The sequence below is a fragment of the Lepidochelys kempii genome, chromosome 6 (assembly GCF_965140265.1).
Source record: "Lepidochelys kempii isolate rLepKem1 chromosome 6, rLepKem1.hap2, whole genome shotgun sequence".
Classification (NCBI taxonomy): Eukaryota; Metazoa; Chordata; order Testudines; family Cheloniidae; genus Lepidochelys; species Lepidochelys kempii.
In genome coordinates, this window is record NC_133261.1 from 16554289 (window position 1) to 16576834 (window position 22546).

General features: G+C 54.8%; 1 protein-coding gene across 7 annotated transcripts in view; it reads right to left on the reverse strand.

Moving 5' to 3' along the window:
- The window catches only part of SYT7 (synaptotagmin 7), a 175729-nt gene that overhangs the window by 110299 nt on the left and 42884 nt on the right, over positions 1–22546 (reverse strand). The window lies entirely within an intron of this gene.

A 22546-nucleotide genomic window follows, 5' to 3' on the forward strand; every position in this document is an offset into this window, starting at 1 on the left:
ACAGTCAAAAGGAAAACAGCAATGCTTAGCGAGAGGGACTGTGCCCTGGGGGCAGCCTGCAGCTGCCTCCCTCCTGGCCGCCCCTCTCAGTGCTGCACTGCCTGCTCTGCCCAAAGCCCTCCCACTTCCCTGGCCTCTGACTCCCTCTGAGCCCGACTCCTTGAAGGGTCCTAGGCCCAACTCCCCTTAGCCAGGACTTCAGGGTGTGCCCCAACTCCCTCTGTGCCTCCCTCTCGGATGGGCTCTGAGCCCAGACTCCCTGAAGGCCTCAGAATCTGAGACCTTCTGCACCCTCAGCCCTGGCTCACCACGAACCTGACTCCCTGCTGTGCCTTGAGCCCTGGACCATCCCAAGCCTGGACCCCCACTGCTGCATGTGCTTAGCTAGCGAGGGCTGAGTTTCTCTCCCCGATGTGCCCTGAGCCTTCCCCTGAACCCTGCCCTGGGCCCAGCCCGCACCCTAGCTCTGAACATCCGGATCCTGGCTCCAAATCCAGATCCCACTGCACGAGCCCATCTCTAAGGGACAGATCCCAGAGGAAAAAGCAACCAAGTAGAGGGCCTAAGCCACTGCCAGCCCTGTGCCCTGGGAGAGGGGATGCTCTGAGGGGTTTCTGGTGATCCCTGACCATGGCCCACAGCAGTCTCAGCCTTCTGGTGGGGAGCAGAGACCTTGTGCTCCCTTGTGTGGGGCTGGCAGCGTGCTCCTAAATCCCTGGCACCGGGTGCAGCCCTGTAGCTGCCAGAGCTGGCAGAACACAGTGTAACAAAGGCTGACGGCTTGACTGGAGCCCAAGGAATGACTGCAGCAGACGCCGCTGGTTAATGGGGACAGGGAGAGCCACAAGCACAGCCCTTCAGTCCTTGGCTTCCCCTGTGGAACTGAAACCCCTGCCCTGAGAGGGACAACCCCCCCACTGCACACCCCTGCTGAGGGGACTCCCGTCTCCAGGGGGTAGCTAGTAGAGAACAAAAGGGAAAGGAGGCCCTGTGGCACCTTAGAGACTAACCAATTTATTTGAGCATAAGATTTTGAGAGCTACAGCTCACTTCAGCGGCTGCTTTCATGGTCTCGCTAGCCCCGTTAGGTTTTGCTAATGCAGCTCTAGCACCCACTCTAGCCTCCTGGGAGCTGGTTAGTGCATCAGCCCAGTTAGAGGCAACGGAGCTAGTCAACCCCATATCGAAGGGTTATCCCCCAGGGGCTCTCAGCACGGTGATACAGAAACTGTCTGGGCCAGTATGGCATAGCGCCAACTGGTGGACACTAAAGGTATCTAACCAGAAGTGGGCAAGGGACATGGATTGTCAGGAGCAGACGCGTTTGTATCGTTGATGGGGTTGGCCAACAAAAGCCTGGTGCCGAGCCAGCATTGCCTGGGGCTTTAAACTCATGAGCCGGGCCCACAAAAATCAAGAGATGAGCTTAAAAACCATTTGAGCTTTAAACAGAAGAAGGTGGGGGTGGGGGACCCTCCTTAGTGGCATTCTGGATTTGATGCCATTAGGGGGCACATTTTCAAGGGCTCACATTGGGGACTGAGATTCTTATGTGTGCACCTGACTCCAGAAGCTGGGGCTTGAAGTCTCTCTCTGGTATGAGCAGAACTGGACCCGATGTCCCCTTTGATGCCCACTGTGCCCACGGATGGGCTGGCGAAGGATCTGCTGTAGCCCCACTACTCGCACTATTGCAGGAGAGGATCAGCCCCATGGGGGCTGGGGGAAGAGATGAGCACGGGCTCCAGGGGGCCATTGGGGCAGGATACCACACGGCTCACAAGGCATTGCTTTCAGAGCTGGGATTCTCAGAGGAGCCTAAGGAGTCAGAGGCCTGGATCCATTAGGTTCCTTTGACCATCCCAGCTTCAGGTGCTACCTCTGCCCCTTGATCCAGCACCTTCAGAAAGCAATGGCAAGTGCTTCCCCCTGGAGCTGTTGCCCTCGTCATATGAGGAGGACGGTCTGGCTGGGATTTCCTGCATCCTGGAGGGTGACAGCCACCACAGCCTTCCCTGGGGTGCAGGACCTAGACATTGTGTTCCTTCCCCAACACCGGCCCGGCTCCTGCACAGCTGCCAGCACCACTGTGTACTGAGCCCTCCCTCTCTGCTCCTGCTTCACGGGAGGCTGCGGTTCTTTATTCCACCAGCCCAGCCCAGCCCAGCCCCCCCTCCCAGCCCCCCACGAAGCCTGTGCTAGACATGAAAGCTGAGGAGGAGGCAACCAGATATTCATGGTGCTACTCACGAGGCACTGAACTGCTAAAAGGAGCTCCTCCAACACAGGCTGCATTTAGGCCACAAACGAGGGATCTGTCCCCACTCTCATGAACCATGGGGTGAGGGGAAGGGATGAGCGCAGGCCCCATGGGATAAAGAAGAGACAGACGCTTGGCTGCTTTGATTAGAGGCTGCAGAGCTGTGAAGAAAGATTTCTCAGCCTGCGTTTCCCCGGGAAGAGAATTTGTATCTACAGATGTCAAACTGCCTGTTAGGAAAGGCATGTTCTGCCTCAGGAACTCCTGGGCCTTGCTGTGTCCCCTCATCTCCATGACCCCAAGCAGCTGAGGGCACCCGATGCTGGTGCCATGGAGACATTGTCATTCCCGACAGGTGGGCAAAGGGATGACTTCACCCCAAGCAGCTGAGTGGATAACCCAGCGCACAGTGTGTGTTCCAGGCCCCCACTGTGCCTGATCTGCAGAGGATACGAGTTTGCTACAGCCATTGCTAGGGAGTCGTGGCTGGTCCACTCCAGCTCATGCTTTTAACTCTGGAGATTGCTGGTTCAATCCCTGCTGTTGGCCACCACGGTGGCGGTCTGCTGTGAGATACTTCCCAAACCCAAACTTCCCAAAGCCACTGTGAGCATCCCCTGCTGGTACCAGAGAGACATTGTGTTCTAAGCTTTTCAGGGCAGGGTACTTCTCCTACTCTGGGTTTGTGCAGCACCTAGCACAACAGGGCCCCACTTTTGATTGGCCCTTAGGCCCTACCATAATAAACATGATGAATTAATCCCCAGTCTCAGTCCTGCAGAAACGCTTTCCCTTTTGCACTACAGCCCAGACTCACGGCCACCCCACTAGAGCACTCCCTGCTGCTAACACGGCTCCAGTCCTCAGCCTTTCAGGTGGGAGGCTCCTCTCCCCCAGAGCTCTCAGAGTGCCCCCCAGCTGGCACAAGAGGGAAGTTTCCCATCCTCTAGCCACTGTTGCAGCCCCCTGTCCTGCCATACTGGCAGAGAAACCCAAGCCAACAGCGGAAAGAGTGTCACCTACTGGCACCAACCCACCATACCTCATCACATGCCCCAGGCCAGGGGATAGAATGGCATTTGTCCCTCTGGTGCCTGGTTGCTGTCGCGAAAGCCAAGTGGCTCAGAAACGGAGCCTGCAGCCCGTGTGCCAGATGCCGCAGCCTGCCCAGTCACAGGCTGTGTAGGGAGCTCTGGCAGAAAGAGCCAATTCTGACACCCTCTTCCCAGAGCAGCCCAGTGCTTGGCAGAGGCAGAATGCCCCCAAATTGATTCCCAATGTCTGTTCCGCCTGCATTTTAAGGGGAGGACAAAGGGAAGCAAAGAGACAGGAGAAAGAAGAGAAAAAGCCAAGCTCCTCTGTGAGATTTTGAAACACGGCTCAGATTATGGTACTAAATGGAAACAATGGCTCCCATCTGTTCCCCTACTGCCGCTGGCAGCTGCTGCACCGCCTCCCCTCCCTGCCATTGTCGCACAGGCCGTGGTGACATTTGAAAAGAGACACACTAACAAAACAAAAGTCAAGAAGACCGGGGGAGGGGGTTTTTAAAAGAGGCTTCCAGGTGGAAGCACTGCCTCCCCTGATCCAGCAGGATGCGTGCTGTCCTTGGGAAATCTGCGCAGGGAGCATGCCCTGACAGTACCACAGACGACTGACTAGGGAAGGAGAGCAAAGAGGATCAATCTAGGGAGAAGTTCCAGGAGGAGCAGAGCTGAGAGCTCCAGGAGCTGCGCACAGAGCTCTCTGCGACCCTGGGCGACAGTGCTGCATGGCAAGGCGGCTGCAGGCTAGAGGCAGAAGGGCCAGCTCACTTCCACACCCCTTTGTGCCATGGGGCACCCCCTCTTACAGGTGGAGGGACAGGCACAAAGGTTGAGGCAGCCAGTGGGGAAGTTTGCGATGAAACTTTTTGCATCAGAAAACACCCATTTGTTTAAACCCAGACTTGTCACAGAAATGGCCATGTCTGATAATGCTTTCACCGGGAAGGGTTCTCGGGTCCACGATGGAATTTCTCGGGCCCAGGATGGAATTACTGGTGTGTACACACACACACATGCACACGAGAGGAACCAAAGAACAGTTACTAGGCCAGAGTCCGGCCACTCAGCAGGGAGGTGGGAGCCCTATTTTCCCCTACTCTGCCTGAGTCGAAGGTCTCCTGTGTCACAGCTGTGTGCCCAAAAGCCAGCCTCTTGGCTATTCTGGGTCTCTCTCTCTCTTGTTTTTCCATGAAAAATTCAGAAAGGTCCCTGGTTTCACCCTGAGGGAGAATGAAACCCTGACATTTTTCACAAACTGGAATTCCTGTTTTCCTGCCAGCCCTAAGGTGGAGGGACTTGCGCCAGCTGTGCCAAGTCCAGAGGAGCAGGTCTCCTGCTTTTCTGAGCCTAGAGAGCTGGTCTGTTGTTCTGGGTCTCTGACACAGCAGATGTGTTCCTCAGGACCAGAGCAGCAGCAGACCAGCCCTGTAGGCCCGAAGAAGCAGGAAGGCAGTTCCATAGGACCCAGCACAGACAGAGACCAGCTCTCTACCGCAGAGGGAGCAGTACCTGGAACCCAAGAACAGAGAGAGACTGACTGCCAATGACCCTGAAAGGAAGATGATACGCTGATGAAGATACAGGACTAGGGAACAGATCTTTGTTCTAGGCCTGTCTCTGCCACTGAGTCATTGTGTGACCATAAGCGAATCACTCCCACATTCTATGTCTCAGTTTCCCCATACAAGGACACTCCTTGAGCTCAGTAGGATTTAGCCCATCTCCCTTCATCAGTGTCTGCTGAGTGCGGTGAGATCCCAGCACTGCAGAGCACTGGGACCTCAGTCCCGTCAATTTGGCGTCCCTCTCTGGGTTGGTATCTTTCAGATGAAAAGCCAGTGTGATCCAGTAACGGTGGGTGGGAGGGAGGGAGAAATGGGTGGGCATCTCTCTCTGCTTCACAATGATCAACAGAGTCTTTGCCAGGACGGCGCCCTTGCCTCACATCCGGCCATATAATCTAGTATTCTTCCCTTGTATTTTATTTGGCAAATGTGATTTATTTTTGAACAAAATCGAAGAGCCAGCAGCGCGGCTCTGCTGGCAGGGAGCATCTGTCTTTCTGGGACAAGGCAGCATTGGCGCTGGGGCTGGCTGGAGCACGTGCTCTTCATCCCAACTGCCCCATGATAAAGAGGCTTTGCTTTTGTGCATGTCGGCCGGGCTCTAGGAAGCGGAAGCTCAGGTGCTCTTCTTTCATTACCAATCTTTTAATCTCCTTCAGCAGATCCATATTCCAAGGCTCTGCTTTTTAATTGGTGTGTCCAGAGAACTATATTAGGCCATGCAGATAATCCCCTCTCCCTTTTCAAGTCAGGCTGACTGATATCGGTGGCTAATCTGCCCGGCTGCTTTTCACTCTGCTCTCTCAGCCGCGCAGTTCCATAATTCATCTCTGCATCACTAACTCTTCAATGGACAGGAAAACGACCACCTTGGAGAACCTGGCATAAATCAGAAGCCAAAATACGCTGCATATCATTGGGGAAAAAAAAGAAGAGCATTTTAATGGCACTAACGAGAGGCCGTCAATGAAACTGTCAGCCCCATCAGGCTGGAGGGGAAGAGCTGGAAGAGCACAGTAATCACTAATAGAAAAGCGGTGCCGAGATTCGATGCAGGCAAGGGAGGTGAGTGCAGAGCAAGCCAAAAAAGCAGGCGTTTGATGGTGCTTCTGGCTGGAATCAGTAGGTGCTTTTTCTGGCCGCAGACAATCCCACAAGTCAGATGCAGGGCCTAATGGAAATCAAAACTCACCACAAAGACAGCCACCACCTGGAATAAAGGAGGGAGGGGAGTAGGGGACGCAGCCATGCGTTCCCCTCGCCCGCCGGTGTGTGGGGCATGTGCGCAGCATTGACAAGCAGAAGATGTAATCGTCTGTAGGGCCGAGGGATAAGCTGTCAGAGAGGATAGGGAGGCAGGGCAGAGCAGAGAAACAAAGAATTTATTAAGCATGTAGCTGCCCCGGCGACACGGCTTGGGCTGGGAGATGCAGCTGGACAGAGGTTTTCTTTTTCAAAGTGGTGGAAGGTAATGACGGACCCCCCGTGCACCAGGTAGATTATCGGGCTCTTTAGGAGAGTGATGCACCAGGCCTGTGCACCTCCTAGCCATCTCTCTCACCAGCACGTGCCAGGGAAAGAGCAAAAAGGGAAAACGCCTCGATTGCATCAGTAATAACAAGTCTTTGTGTAAAACACACTTAGCAACTGTTGCCTAGAAGGGAATTGGGAGCAGCCCTTAATTTCAAACATTTATAACCTGAAACCAGATAAGCTGCTGAGAAGGATGTTCAGCAAACTCAACCTGCCAGCACAGCCCTGAGAACAGCCCCCATGGGGCTGGGGAAGAAAGCGGCCGCTCTCCATGGTGCTGATCTGAGGCGATGTCCCTCTGGGGCACTGCACAATGGAGCTGAGCTCTGGACCAAGGGGGAGCCAGCAGGGCTCTGAGCTCTAGTCATGGTGTGGACTCAGAGCGCACGTGGAGCATACAGTGGCTGGCTGCTGAGCGGGAGTGATTTCGGAGTGGGATGCTGAAGCTGAGGATTAGGCGAGTTGAGTGATTCCATTCACCGCGGCACTGGGCCTAGCAACGTGCTGCTCATTTGATCAAGAGATCATAGAGTCCAAGGCCAGAAGGGGCAATTGTGTATCATCTAGTCTGACCTCCTGTACAGCACAGGCCAGAGACCTGCTCCCACATTCCTAGAGCAGGGCTGTTGGAAAAACATCCGGTCTTGACTGAAACATTGCCAGCAATGGAGAATCCACCCCGATCCTTGGGCAACTGTTCCAATGGTTAATTACCCTTATCCTATTTCCAGTCTGAATTTGTCATTGTCCCCACCTTGCTGCTCATGGATGGATGGCTGCATCAGCACTGTACGGAGGTTGGAGCCGCACTCATGTCAGGAAATTCAACACCTCAGTGGCTTCTTTCCACTACATGATCACATGATGTACGTGAGCTAATACAGAGAAGAAAATCCCTACGGTAGCACCTAGAAGTCCCCTCTGAGATCAGGGCCCCAGAGTGAGAGATAGTCCCTCCCCAAAGAGTTCACGATCCAAAGAGTGGGAAAGAGAGGCAAAGGGACTTGTCTCAGGTCAAAGGAAGAGGTGGGAACAGAACCCAGCTCTCTTGGGTCTCATTCCAGTGCTCTGCCCGCTAGACCATGGGGCAGTTGTACCAGAGAGCAGAGCATGGTCCAGCTGATATACCCAGCCCCACTGGAAAACAGTGCAGAATCCAAGACAGCAGGTCCTGTCCATAAAAATATACTGCATGGCTGGGAACTCCCTACCCTACTAATCCCTCCTTCAGATACCCTTTCCCAGGTAGCCTGATAGAGTTCATCCACCAGCCAGAGGAGGATTAGTTATATCTGTATTAAGGTAGTGCCTAGATCAGGCTCCATTGTGCTTGGTGCTGTACAAACATACAGTGAGGGACAGTCCTTGCCCTAAGGCAGGTCAGGGCCCTGTTGCACCGGATGCTGCCCAGACACAGTGAGACAGGCCCCGCCCCGGCTCAGATCAGGGCCCCCTTGTGCCAGCACTGCCCAGACACACAGTGAGAGACAGCCCCTGCCCTTCAGCTTTTACCGTCTCAATAGACAAGACACAGGATAGCTGGGAGGAAGGATTATCATCCCAATGGTGCAGATGGGGAACGGAGGCCTTGTCTACGTGGGAAAGTTGCACTTTAAAGTGATTTGTAACCAGGTCCAGCTAGGCTGGTGGAGATGCTTTATTTCAGTTTCAAGGTGGCTTATTGTGGTTTAGCTTAAACCTGTCCCCAGTTAACGTCATCTGAAGTGAACAGAGCCACTTGAACTGGACTCCGCACAGCCACACCGGGGTCTGCATTGGTTTCACGAAATGGGAATCTGAGCCCAGACTGCTTCCATCGCAGCCCAGGGCTCTGAGCCCGTCCTGCCTGTCACTTGTGATTTATGCAACCAGAAGATTTTGACAAATTCAAACCACTACCCCCACACCCCACCTCCCGAATCAACTCACCTGACTCCATATTCAATCTGTTCTCTGGCCACCCACTGAATTTTGTGGCGGGTTTGTATTGTCTGATCTTTCTTTGTGTACTTCAATTGACAGCTCCTTGGAGCAGGGACCACGTGACTGTGTCATTCTGGGCACCCTTGAAGCTAAACAAATACACCACATAACAGCAATAGAACACAGTTTCTATAGCATCTGTCCTTCCCCCTTCCACAGGGCTCAGCCTGCCATACAAATACAGTACAATAAATCCAGCCCCAAGCACAAAACAAAAGGAGCATGGATCCAAGGCGAAGAGTGGCTGTTGTGTAAGAGGGAGATGAGTAATACAGTCACCAGTGCATTTAAAAAGGTAAAATATTTGTGTGCCACATTTCTCAGCTCAGGGTTAATCAGAGAGTCACAGACACACAGGGCTGGAAGGGACCTGAAGACAGTTGTGTGATGATGGGATGAACGACCTGCGGCAAGAAAGAGGAAGTAAGGTTGCTCTGGGAAACTAGTGTGGGATTCTGCTCTGAAACGTGACTGTCAGCTGGGTTCCTTTGTACTCTGCAGACGCACACCCTGGCTGGATTCAGGGTCAGGGCTGATAATACGTCCTTACTGCTTTGTTAGCCCAGCCAAGCCAGTGAAGCCAAGGGAGAGGGAGCTGGAGTCTATTATGCCTTGTGCAACAGCAGCAGAACTGATAGCGAAGGTCCTGATTCTGCAGTGAGCTTGGCAGGGATGGATTCCTGCAGCTGCATGGAGACCCACCGAGTTCAAAGGGGCACCGTGTGGGTGCAGGGCTCTGTCCGCGTGGAGCTCACTGCAGGACCAGCCTAGTTCCCAGTCACTTACCACTGAGTAAGCCCCTCAATGACAATGCACTGATGATAACTAAGGGCATTGCAGCTAGAAACCACTGAGATACAGGGAGCCCATGAGTCACTTTTCAGATCAGAACCAGAACCTAGCTAATCCCAGCCTCACCATATACTTGGGGACCGAATCCTGCCCTCACTCACCCCCATGTGAGTCAGGAGGTGTCCCACAGACTTCAGCGGAGTGACTCCTCATTTACACCAGTGTAAGGGAGGACAGAATTTACGCCCAGGCACATCTCTTTACTGACACAAAGGAGCTTTTGCTACCGGTAAGGGCTTGACCCGCAGCCCACTGACAGCACTGGAGAGACTCCCATTGAGTTCAGTCGGTGCTAGATTAGTCCCTTTGGTGCTGAACCTGCAAACCTTTATGCGTATGCCACGGAAATCGTCCCATTGTCTTCATGCTAAGGCACATGGGACCAAGGGCCTCAGCTTGCAGTCAGCAGGGTCACGGAGCAGCAAGCTGCAATCTGTTTTGCATTTGCCCAGCATCAAAGCATCAGGCATTTGTCAGCAAAGTTCTGACTGCAGAGTCCTTCTGACTGATGTTAGAAACACAAAGACGCTCAGAGGCCAGGCTGAGCTCTGCAGGGCTGGCAGGCAGAAAAAAATCATTTTTTGACTCATCAATCGAGCACACTTGATGCAGAATCCCCCCAGAGATTAAAAAATACAAAGGGACTCAATGTCATTTCAAGAGAGCCAACAGGCCAGATCCTTAGCCACGGTAGATCAGTACTGAAGCAACGGGCTATTTACACCAGCCAGCGATCGGGCCTCAATTTCCTCCCTTGAACTCCAACATCCCTCTGTCTTCTGCAATCACAGCTTTGTTCAACGCAATGTCACTTGCTTGTATCAATTCGACCCACTTTATATTTCATGAGCAAGAGAAGGAGGAAAGATCCTGCATCTCGAGCAATATCCTGAGCCCAACGTGAAAAGGAACCTGCGGGGACTGGAATGTCCCCTCCTTAAACAGTCAGGCTGGGTATTTCTTTCCACTTTTCCAAACAAAACATAATAACGTCACCTCTGGGTTGAGAAGGAAGAGGAGAGAAGCTGGACTGGAGAGGTAAAGGGTTTGGAAAGTTGTCAGCTTGCTTCTGAGCCTTTCTCCACAGCAAAGAGCGGGATCAGCCAAAAGCTATAACAATAAACTAATAATAAATACATAAATAACAACACTACAAACCCAACTCAGCTAAGGAATGAAGGGGACATTGAGCCTTCTGCTCGGGGGTTTAAGCAGGATTTAAGTGATGTCTAGCCCTTGCATGGGCCAGTTTCACTCTAAGTGCATTCTGGCAAGAGAAAATTAAAATAAAAGGCAAGATCTGTTCACTGCAGAAAGGGATCCAAGCAGCAAAGCTCAAATGAAGGATTGTCCCTGCTTAGGAAGAAGCTGTTCCAAGAAGAAATCAAGCCAAGATCCTTTCCATCCAAAATCTCATGGGCTACCCACCAAAGTGAAGGAGTCTTGGCTTTTTCCATCAGTCAGCCGCCCTCCCTGAGGTTTTCGGTGACATGCTGTCATAGGTCACCCCTAGGTCCCCAGCCACAACACGCTGATCGCTCCCAGCCTGCTAAGATCAGGCAGGTGCAGCACTGTGCTTTCAAGCAAGCAGTTATTGGCTCTTCTCTTGCATCAGGCACCACTGGCCTGCGGGGTTGCCGAGCGAGAGCCTTACCCTCCATGCCACCGCGCCCCAAGGTCACACAAGGGAACCATCGTTAATACCCCACCACCAGAGGCTACACCCGCCTACTCAGAGGGATCAGGTGACTAGCAGCAGACTGCTGATTGGACACCACTTAGTCTACAGCTTCCAGTTCCGGCCCCACCCCTTGTCTGAACAACAAGGCCTGTCGCTGCCCAGACCCACTGAGAACAAGCTCCTGCTACCCAACCCACGCTTCTGATTTGCCCATACCCTGGCTGGATTCAGGGTCAGCCTGTCCCTGCCTACTACCTACACTGACCCTGCACCTTGCCTATCCAGCCATTGTCATCCTCTGGCGGACTGAGATCCCTGCTGCTGAACTTGTCTACACCCTGGACTTCGAAAGCTGGCTTGCCCTTCAGTCAACTACCCCTCCCTGACCTCCCGACAAAGCCCAGCTGCTCCCCGACCATGCGCATCGACAACGCCCACCAGCTACCTGACCTCAGCCCTGGTCTCAAAAGAAACGGAGTACTTGTGGCACCTTAGAGACTAACCAATTTATTTGAGCATAAGCTTTCGTGAGCTACAGCTCCCTTCATCGGATGCATACTGTGGAAAATACAGAAGATGTTTTTATACACACAAACCATGAAAAAATGGGTGTTTACCACTACAAAAGATTTTCTCTCCTCCCCCCATAGCTTATCTAAAGTGATCACTCTCCTTTCAATGTGTATGATAATCAAGGTGGGCCATTTCCAGCACAAATGGGCCTGCTTGCTCCTAGCAGGCTGTGACAACCTGGGACTTTCTATGAGTGCTGGGATTGATTCATGCCAAGATCTTTGGAATAACTATTTGTGTCACAGCGCACCCAGAAGCTCCCAACCGAGAGCAGGGCTCCGCTGTGCCAGGCGCTGTTGCCCCAAAGTGTTTACAGTCTAATGAGACAAGCCTTATCCCTGTTTTACACCTGGGGAACGGAGGTCCAGAGAGATGAAGCAACATGCCCAGGGTGACCCAAGTAGTCAGTGGCAGAGCAGGGCATTAACTCTGATCTCCTGACTTCCAGAGCAGCGCCTTCCCTACAAGCCATACCATCAACTTTCATGTGGCACCACTGTTGTGGAAGTGACACATTAAGGAGGGTTACCAGTTGCAGTAAAAGGGCGCTGGAGAGGAGCTTGCTTGGGAATCAAAGGTTCAAGCTCCTCAGCATGGATATAGATGGGCAATGTGATTCCTTTTCCGAGCCTTAAAGCCTGCCACAAACAAGTCACCCGTGTCCCCTGGTTATCCTGGGAGACCGGAGCAGCCTGGCAGGAGTTAACAGGGCTGTGGAGTGAATTTTGCAGTAGACATTTTTGTGCTGCTCACAATTCAAGCGAGTCATGAATCACAGTGAGCTGGGCTGATGCCACGGGACAGCGCAGCTGGGTCTGACCCTACAGGCTTGGCTGTGAATCTCACGGTTCGAGGGAGTGGAGTGCTCCCTTTCCCCAGAGAGCTCCAAAAGCAAAGGACAAACCAACCAACCATGGAGTTAATTGGGAATCCAGCTCTTGATTTTTATAGCAGTCTAATAATTTGGGCTGGCTGCATCTGCCTCCTCCCAGTGACAGGGTAGGTCCTAGGGGTCCCAAACAAGATCAGGGCTCTTCTGCGCTCGGTGCTGTACAGACACACAGTGAGCATCCAATCTCAACAGACAAGAGACAAAGGGTGGGGCTGAAGGGAAAGATCATAAGCCCCCTTTCACAGGCAGGATCAGAGGCACACATGGATTCAGGCTAAACCATGAGCCCTGCTGCACTCGCCTGCAGTGACCACTTTCTCCCCTTGGTGGGCTTCCAGCAGCATTGAGGCTGCCTATGGGCTAGTGGGGCAGAACAGCCACCACAGGACAGCGGCTCTCCTTCCCACTCAGGTGGGCGGAGAGCGGAGGGGAGTGGGTGGACCCACCCCCACCCAACCCACTAACCAGGGCAGGAGAGAAGTTAGCTGAGGCAGCAGAGGGCCTAGCACACATCCACGCTGGAGCGAGGGGATACAAGGCCCAGACTGTGGCTCAGAATCTGTTGGATTCTTGCCCTGCCCCTTCAGTGGACGACACAGCCCATTTACAGGCCAGCCCTCGGGGAGCGCCCCAGGCTTCTGGACTCAGCGTTGGACACACAGTTACCTTAAAGCCTGGCTAGTAGGTGTGTGCCTGGGCCGGTCCATTTTCCTGCCAGTTTTGCAAGGCTGAACTCGAATTGCGACCTCAAACGCAACCTCAGCAGCTGTTCAGAGCTTCGCACTTGGGCTAGCGCTTAACACAGAAAGAGGGACAGCAAACGTGCGTTATGAACATGCGCAGGACTCAAATCAAATATCTTCATGTGAGGAGGCAAAGCACGTCCTGGATGACAGCCATGCCACACTTGACGTCTGAAATCCAAACCGCCCGAGCACAGAAAAGATTCCGGGCGATTATTGAGAAGGGCTTGTTTTCTGCACGCTGCTAACTCAGAGCTGTCTGAACAGTTTTCCTTGAAATTTGCCAGAATCACTGATCTCCAGGCTCAGACCAAGCGTGACACGTTTCAGCTATAAGGTACTTTGAGGAGAACCTTATAAAACCCTGATCCACAGACCCTTGCTCACATAAGTAATCCTTGCTCCCACGTGGAGCCACACTGAAGTCAGTGGGCCTTCTTGTAATAGCTGCTAGTCTGAGCTAGATTTGCAGGACCAGGCTTCAGAAATGGACTGTACGCTGGTCCAGTGCCTAGCACAGTGGGGCCCAGATGGCTAAGATCTGCAGTCAGTACCTCACTGTAAATACCACCACCACCAGGAGAGGTCCCCTGCGCATGTAGCCAGCAGCAGCCCACTCCATACACACCCCGGCCAGTGGTGGGGATTGACTTGGTCTCTTCAGCAATGAAAACACGTGCCCCTGTCACTTGAGCTAAGGGCTCCTTTAGCTGCGGGTGAATGGAACCTGTACTCAGCCCTGCAGCCACTGGCCTCACGCTTTGCCCAGGTGGCACGGGCCAGGCGGGCTGAGCAGCTGCGGCTTCTGTACGACCTCCAGGACTTCGTCTTCCATGGCTGCCCAGCTGCGCTCGGGAATGGGCTTGAAGAAGCCGCAGTGAATGGGGGTGGTGGGCTGGGGCTTGTGCCTCCCGCGGTGCTGGGATAGGGGAGCCCCAGTGGTGCTAGCCCCCCACAGGGCCGCCAGGAGTCTCTGACCTGGGGCTGGCTCTAGGGAGCAGGGGCTCAAGTGCCCCCACTCTGGGGATTAGAGGAACTGGGGCTCCTCCCTACTGCCCCCGGTTACCTCACCCACTCAGACCCAAATCCCTGCCTCACTTCGACTGCAAGCTCTTCTGGGCAGGGACCTCCCCGAATTATTTGTCCATAAAGCGCCCCCAACACTATGGCCATGGTTAAATAACCTCACTGCCCAGGAGAGCTCTTCATGGCTCTGAGGGCCGTTCAGACTGCATGACTCAGCGGGGGCCTGATCCTAAGCTCACTGAAGTCAAAGGGAGTCTTTCCATTGACTTTAATGATGGCTCAAGGCCTTGGCTCTGATCGTGGTGCTGAAATAGATGAAGTCCAGTCCCTTGATGGCTGGTTGCACAGTCACTGGCCAGTGGGGGAAGGACAGCACCTGGCATTTCTGTTCCACACCATAGATGTTTCCAGCTCTGATTAGTACTTTACAAGGGAGGGATCCTTACGCCCATTTTATGAAGAGGGAAACTGAGGCACACAGAGGCAAAGCAGGTCATAAGTGGATGTGCCCCAGCCGATGGAATTATCCTCTACCCCTCAGCACAAAGAGTGAACCAATCTAGCTGCTCAGCTGCGTACAGAGCAAGGCTGACCTCACGGACAAGGCATTGGGGATCAGAAGCTGTGGGTTCAAGTCTTGGCAAGTCACTTCATGTCTCTGTGCTCCATCTGTAAACTGGGGATAATTATATTTCCTTTGGTCCTATTTAGACTATGAGGCTCAGATCCTCAAAGGTATTTGCTGCCTAACTCCCATGGGATTTAGGAATCAAAATACTTGTGATACTGAATTCTTGGGGGCAGGGACTGAGTCTCAGTGTGTGTCTGTACAGTGCCTAGCACAACGGGACGTGATCTCAGGTGAGGTGCCGCCAGCTCTTCCCATTGAGCGAGGAGCCACTCATTCCCCTAGGCTGGGGACTGGAGAACTTGGAGCAGCAGCAGCCAGGTATTCGCTGGCAGAAGTCAGCCAGGGTAGCGAGAGCACCGACACTGGTTTCCTGATGAATGGGCAGAACAGAGCTCGGGTGAGGTAGGGTGGGGCGAGGGCAAGATGGCTCCATGACACTTTACACATGACACTCAGGCAACTGACCCCAGAGGCCAAAGCACCATGATTTACATCCTAAGTGCTAAATTACGACGCAAAGTAGCAAATTAATTCCTCTCCTGCCTCCCTCCGCAGCCAGCCGCCACATACAGCACACAAAGCATGGCTGGGACCGGGCTGCCTTGCTGAGGACACGGATTGGAACGAAGAGATGCGACACCCCTGAAATCATGCTGTCAGGCAGGAAGAGTTATGTCAAGCAGATCCTTCACTTGTCTGTTATGTGTTTAACAGTTCGGGGGGGGGCAGGAATTAGTTTGGCATGATGGAACAGATTATTGCTGTTCTCGGCTTGTTAATTTCATGGCTCTTATACCCTAGTGACTAAGGAAGGGAACGTGTTCATGTTCTCTCGCTCTCTCCCTCACACATACACCCCCCCCTTAATGCTCCCCCACATTAACTTCCTCCCCCTCTCCACATTCATTCATGCTAACACACGGCCCTTGATCACACTCACACACTGGGAAACACAAACGTTCCCCTATGCCACACATTTCAAATCAGTCTCTGACGCCCCTGCCATCGGCACAATGCACACGGCCGTGCTGATAGGGGAGCATGGGCCCCGCCCCGCATGCCAGAGGGACAGGGCACAGCAGGCTTGCTCCTGCACAGTATGGGGGGCATGTATGATGGCATTCCCACAGCTCAGTATCACATCGGTGTGTGCTAAGTTCCCCTCCCCACAGCAGGGCTCCTGCTCTCCCTGCCCAAGGAACCTGCTTCTGATCTCCCCCAAGCAGTGCTGTGTCACATTCCGATTCGTTCCTGACCGAGAACTGTTAAGGGTACTTGGCCTGGATGCATTGCCTGCCTCTGATCCCACAGCCCGGTACTGCCACCTTACCCTTGGACCCCATAGGCTCCCCCAGCAACAAGGTTGACCCCACCTCGAGCCCCAGCGCATGTGACAGGGAATGGGAGCCGCAACTGGAGTCCGCTCCCAGCCAGCCCTGGGATGATCGTGGCCTACCCTGGGCAGGGCCCTCTCCCCCACAGGCTGCTTGGCATTCCCCTAGCATTCATTGTTAGCATTAGGAGTGTGTGCCTCACCATACCAACCTGCAGGAGCAGCAGGCTGCTTGCTGGCCCTGCTTATTGGTCCCAGCCCATCTCCCCTCTGCATCCTCACCCCCTGACCACACTGGCAGCTCCAAACGGGGTTAAGGAGGCTGCGGCAGGATGCTCATTAGCAGAGAAATCAAATTGGGCACAAAGAACATGAAGGTTCTAAAGCAAGGACCTTGCCAAGGGCTGCCCAGGACTGGGATGGGGCCAAGGTGTCATCAGAGCCAAGAGTGGGGGAAGGACCTGGGTTCTGTCCACCCCAATGCAGGACCCACTCTTTCCAGAGCTGAATTCCCACGGGAGCAGGATCAGGCCAACCTCTTTCTGCCCACAAAGACCCCGCCTGATCCACGCGGGACACCACTCCCAGGGAGCACTACGGGAAGGGAAGACTGAGAGCACTGGCTTAAGCGTTCCATTGGTGGACTTCAGCCTCTCACTAACATCCCTGCTTAGTACTTTACAGGCGCCAGCCAAGGCAAACCAGGTGGCGAGTACGAAGCAAGCCAGTGCAATTGGAGCTGCTCAGCTTTGTGTCATAGACTCTAGACTGCTGTCATCCAACAGGGATTCTCCTTTAACTTGTGTGTTTAAGAGCTAGAGGGGCAGGGTTCTTCCCACACAGTGCTCTCAGTGGGTTTGGTACGTGCTGCAGTGACCACTGTAAAACCAGCAGTGGCTATGGGCTTGCTAAAGCATTACCACCCCCCTTTCCCAGATGGGGAAACTGAGGCACTGAGTGAGGACGTGGCTCAGGCCCAAGGCCACACAGAGATAGGAGCAGCGAATGGAACTCAGGAGTGCCTTCTCACTGTGCTATAGTCCAGCCACTAGCTCCCACCTTCCTTGGACAGCTGAGGGCCCCCAGACCACACCCTCACCCCCAAAGGCAGATTACTCGGCAGGGAAAGCCAACAGGAGTAGTCCAGTTTCAGGCATTTCTCTGGCCCTCGTTACCCTGGTCACTTAGTGCCCTCGGACAGTAAGGCCATGTCAGTGAGGTAAGGCAGGGCTAGTACTCCCACTGAGGAACAGCGCGATTCAGCAGCATGCACAGGGAGTCTGTAGCTGAGCTGGGAATTGAACCCGGGTTTTCTAAATGCCAGCCAACTGCCTTAACCACTTGGCCATCCTGCCACCTAACCCTTGGGCCCCAATGTGGGCACATCTGGTCCCCAGGCTGAGCCCAGCAGCTCTGCCCAGAGCCCACCCCCGTTCAGCGCTGTTCTACTTTCACATGTTCATCGCACTCGACAGAGGCCAAGTTTCAGCTGCAGTTTTCAGGCTGGTTCTAAATGAATTTTTCCAGGCAATTAGCACTTGTTAATTAGTCAGAGAGGCTGCCAGTGCCCAGCCCACGGGGCTGACCCCCAGTGCAACCTGGGAGAGATGCCCTGGTCTGTGTTTCCCTGGGGGAGGTGGAGGGGAGGGGAGAAGCTGTGTAACGAATGGAGAAAGGAGTAGCAGCACTGAGAGGCTGTATAAAAGCACAGGAGGACAAGGGAGCCTGTGGGGCAGGCAGCAGCCTGCAGGCCACTCTGCCCTGAGGGAACAGAACGGATCCCGGGGCAGGGGGAAGCTGGGAAGTGCCAGGGGCCAGCTCAGCCCTGCCTGGCACAGGGCGGGGGGAGGGTGAAGGGACACACTGGGGATAAATGGGCAGACAGGAGGGGGTCAGGGCAGCATCTCCCTGGAGAATCCTGCCTGCCCTTGCCCCTGGGAAGGCCCCCGACCCTATAGACTCTGACGGCTCCCAGGCCTGCATGGTGTTGGGGCTCTAAAGGGCCACGTAGGGCAGAGGCTGTGCTCGTGGCTCCTGGTGCCACATCCCCTGTGCTGAGACTACATCCCTTCTAGCTGCAGGGACACCATTCCACTGAGCAACAACAGGAGCCATGGGGCCGGACTAGAGCCAGCCTGGGGTAACTGGAGCCCCGAGGAAACTGCAGACAACTTGGAGGTGGCTGGAGCTCCCCTCCACCACCACGGCTGAGCAGTGGCTGGCCAGGTCACCAGGACCAAGTCACCGCTGCCGGCCAGGTGACCAGGACTGAGAGGCCACTTCCAAGGATGGCCCACGAGAACACAGACACTGGCTTTTAGCAGGAGGCCCAGCTCCCATTGGGAGGAAAGCAGGAGAGAGCTGGAGTGAGACGGAGCCTGCCACTAGGCAACACACATGCCAGAAACCCAGCCCAATGAACCTCGCTCACCATCTAGGGAGAGCGGGGTGGGGCCCGAGGCTAAGCAGGGAGAGAGACAGGGGCTAATGGTGCCAGGTATGGATCCATCACCCTACAGCATCTCCCCACCCTTCTCAACATCCACTGCTCACCCCAGTGCAATTCCAGGGCTGCCCCAGCCCATCACAAGCAGCTGGAGCGGGTGGGGGTCAGAGTGGGAGAAGGGAGGCGAGGGGCTGCCACAGAAAAAGGGGGCACGCAGGAGACAGAGAGAGGCGATGGAGAGACAAAGGGAGGTGCAGGGGGAACACAGGGGCAGGCTCAGAGGGAGGACCAGGTGGCAGGGTAGGTGAAAGGGAGAGACCCAAACAAACTCGAAAAGGCTACAGGGCAACCTCCACCCTGGCACAGCCCCATCAACTGCAATGGGATTAGCATTGCTTCACTCTAGGACTGAATTCAGCCCTATGGCTTTTCAGGGTGAAGCCCCGCTGGCTGCCCCATTACCGTGACCACCCCGCGACTTTCCCCAGGTGAGAGCTCCCCGCGATGGTACCGGGGAGACAGTCCCATCCTTCTTACTCTCAGGGCTGAACCCCATGCTGTCAGTGCCCCCCACTCCCAGCCAGGTGAGTGCTCCCCCTTCTGGGCATAAATAGAGCCACAGGCTGCAAATGGAGCAAAGCTCTTGGTGGTGATCAGAGTTACGCGTGCCATGACATGCCGGGTGCACTGGGAACAGCTGGTCCCTGGGTGATGCAGCCCTCACGAAAGGGATGGCCAGGGAACAGGCACCGACTGGGACCCCTGACGGTCAGCAAAGCCATCGAGAGGTGGTGGCGGGAGTTGAGAGAGGGGAACATCTGGAAGAGCGAGGGCCGAGGGTGACACGGAGTGGTGAGCCAGAAGACGACTGTTAGCAGACGGAAGACGCCCCGGCTCTGCTGCTCACTCAGCCTTGTGACAAGACAAACTGTAACTACTGCAGCCCTAAAGCACAGGGCCACAAAACACCACGGCAGCCGGAGACAGAGAAGACAGCAAAGAGAGAACGAGGCGGCGGGGCTGAGTGAGGAGACCGAGACAGAACGCGAGGGGGAGAAGAGATGTATATGTTGGACAACCCCACCGGGAGAGGGAAACGTTAAAGGGACACTGCCGGTAGTACTCTAGTTGACAGGCTCAGCAGCTACGTCGTCCTCACAGCCGAAGAAGCTCTCCTCTAGTGGGCGAGGCCTGTGCTCGGGGTGCTGACGAGCCAGCAGTCAAGCCCAGCCAGTGACTGTGGTGTCCAGAGGTGAATGTCAATCCCAGCTGACATCTGCAGGTCCCTTAAGAGACCTGGGGCAGTTTGTTTGTTTGTTATGCAGGGCTGTGCATCCACATCTGAACCTTGAAGCCCAGGGTCAGCTCTAGCTCTTCATCATTTCTTTGAATCTGGATCAAACTAAGAGGGGAGGAAGGATGGCAAGGTGGTGGGACTAAAGGACAGGTGGCAGGTCCATGTGGCTCTCCCAGGAGGTGCAGGCTGGAGATGGGTGGCAGGTCCGTGTGGCTCTCCCAGGAGGTGCATGCTGGAGATGGGTGGCAGGTCCGTGTGGCTCTCCCAGGAGGTGCAGGTAGGAGATGGGTGGCAGGTCCGTGTGGCTCTCCCAGGAGGTGCAGGTAGGAGATGGGTGGCAGGTCCGTGTGGCTCTCCCAGGAGGTGCAGGCTGGAGATGGGTGGCAGGTCCGTGTGGCTCTCCCATGGGGCACATATCTAGGTGGCTCTCCAACAGCTTGCAGTCCCTTTTCCTTTGCCAGATCCCGGGGCTCCCTTGCCAGAGCCAGGTTTGTTAGCAGAGCAGGAGTTGTGCCTCCGATGGATGCCATGATTCATTTACCAAGCTGCTCCTCTCACCAGCCCGGGCTTTTTCTGGCGGCTGATAATTGCTTCTGGCTGGAGGCAGCACGCGCGAGGACAGAGACGAGTACACATGATATATACAGTGCTCGTTTGTTCTCCCTGCCCCTTCCTTCTCCAATCTGCCATAAATCTCTTTTATCTGCTGGTGCAGACAGTGCTGGGTGCACGTGAGAGAGACAGCAAGTCCCGCGGCCCGGAGAGACCCCACTCGCCTGGCTACCGGATTGTGTGGCGGTCGTCTGATGTAATTTAGGTTAGTTGGCTCTGACAGGGCCCTGTGCCCGATCAATCAGGGGAAATGAATCATAATGTCAGCCCCTCTATGGCTCCACACCCACCTTGACAGATGACAAGAGCAGTAGGGCTGAGGCCTCCGTCTCCTTCCATGAGCGGCTGGTCACTCACTGGGATGCTCGCACTGTACACGGTCCGAACCTCCTTCCTACTCCATCATCTCTGCCCCAGGAAACAGCAGGGTGGAACAGGGTAGTGGGGGGATGCCAGCTTCCACGGCAACCTTGCACTGGGACAATGAGCATCTGCAATGCATCAGGGAGCCGAGGGGGGTCACCTGAACTCATGAGAACCCCACCTAGCCCTTTAAGGAAAGTAGGCTCAATTTTTAGCCACAAATGGCGGAGGTGCAGTGGGCAGCACCTGTCCCACTCGCAGACCTGCTGGTTCTCCCAAGGCCTGAGCTACCTGGTTCCATCATTCAGGCTCCAGACCTGGTTCCCCCAAGGCCTGAGTTAGCTGCCCCATCATCCAGACTCCAGACCCTGTGGCTCCCCAGAAGCCTGCACTGGCTGCTCTCCCACACAGTTCCAAAGCACTCTAGCCCCTTTCAATGGGAAACCGGGATCTCGTCTTTGGGGTGGCCCAAGGTGACGCCTGAGCAGTGTAAGAGTGAAGGGGAAGCTGCCTCTCGCTGCTCAGCGTAAAATGGACCTTGGGCTTCCCCTTTTCAACAAGGGGGAGCCAAAGGCATGAGGTGCCCACATGCCTCTGGAATTAAACAGGATTTGGGGGCGTCACCTCCAGCCGAGATCCTTGTGCCCAGGCCTCCTCCAGAGGCCCCCTTCTCCATGCGCAGGTCCCTGAAGCACAGACTACCAGGTAGCCTCTGGAGCTCCCCTAGCAGGCCGCACTTTCATCCCGAGAAGCAGGGAGAGGGAGCTAGCGCTGAAGAGCGAGCGGAAGGCATGGAGGAGGGAGGGCAGCGGCCGGGAGCTGAGCAGTGGGAGCGGAGCCATTATTGGTCGGTAGCTCTCTCATCAGTATTCCACGTGATTTGGTTTTCTGATGGAATATAATTCCATTTTGACTGTTTGTTATTGACGACTGGATCAGCTGCCTCGTTAGCACCACAAAGACTCAGCACCAGCTTCGCAAGGCGCCCCACAACCTGGTGACACCCTTCGGGAGTCGCTCTGCACCGGGGACTCCCTTCCACGCCCTCACGGCCCTGCGCACAGGGGTACTGGGGGCGCGGCAGCAGCCCCTGGCTTGAAGCAGTAATAACAACCGAAGATGGGGTTTCCATCATATGCACGGTTTACAGTTTTGTTCAATGGCTTTCAGCACCCCCATTATAAGGATGGCTCCAATGCCCCTGCCTGCATACCCTGGCACCGCTGCACACCTCTTTGCATGCACACACAGAGGGCCCTGGAGTCTCCCTTCATGTAAACCTCCCCATTCGCTCGAGGAGCAAAACACACAATCACGTGCACATGAACATGCACACAATCCCACACCCGCACACACACAAAACCACATGCACACACACAATCCCACACCCGCACACACACAAAACCACACGCACACACACAATCCCGCACCCGCACATACACAATCCCACACCCGCACACACACAAAACCATACGCACACACACAATCCCACACCCGCACACACACAAAACCACACGCACACACACAATCCCACACCCGTACACACACAAAACCATACGCACACACACAATCCCACACACGCACACACACAAAACCACACGCACACACACAATCCCACACCCGCACCCGCACACACACAAAACCACCCGCACACACACAATCCCGCACCCGCACACACACAAAACCATACGCACACACACAATCCCGCAC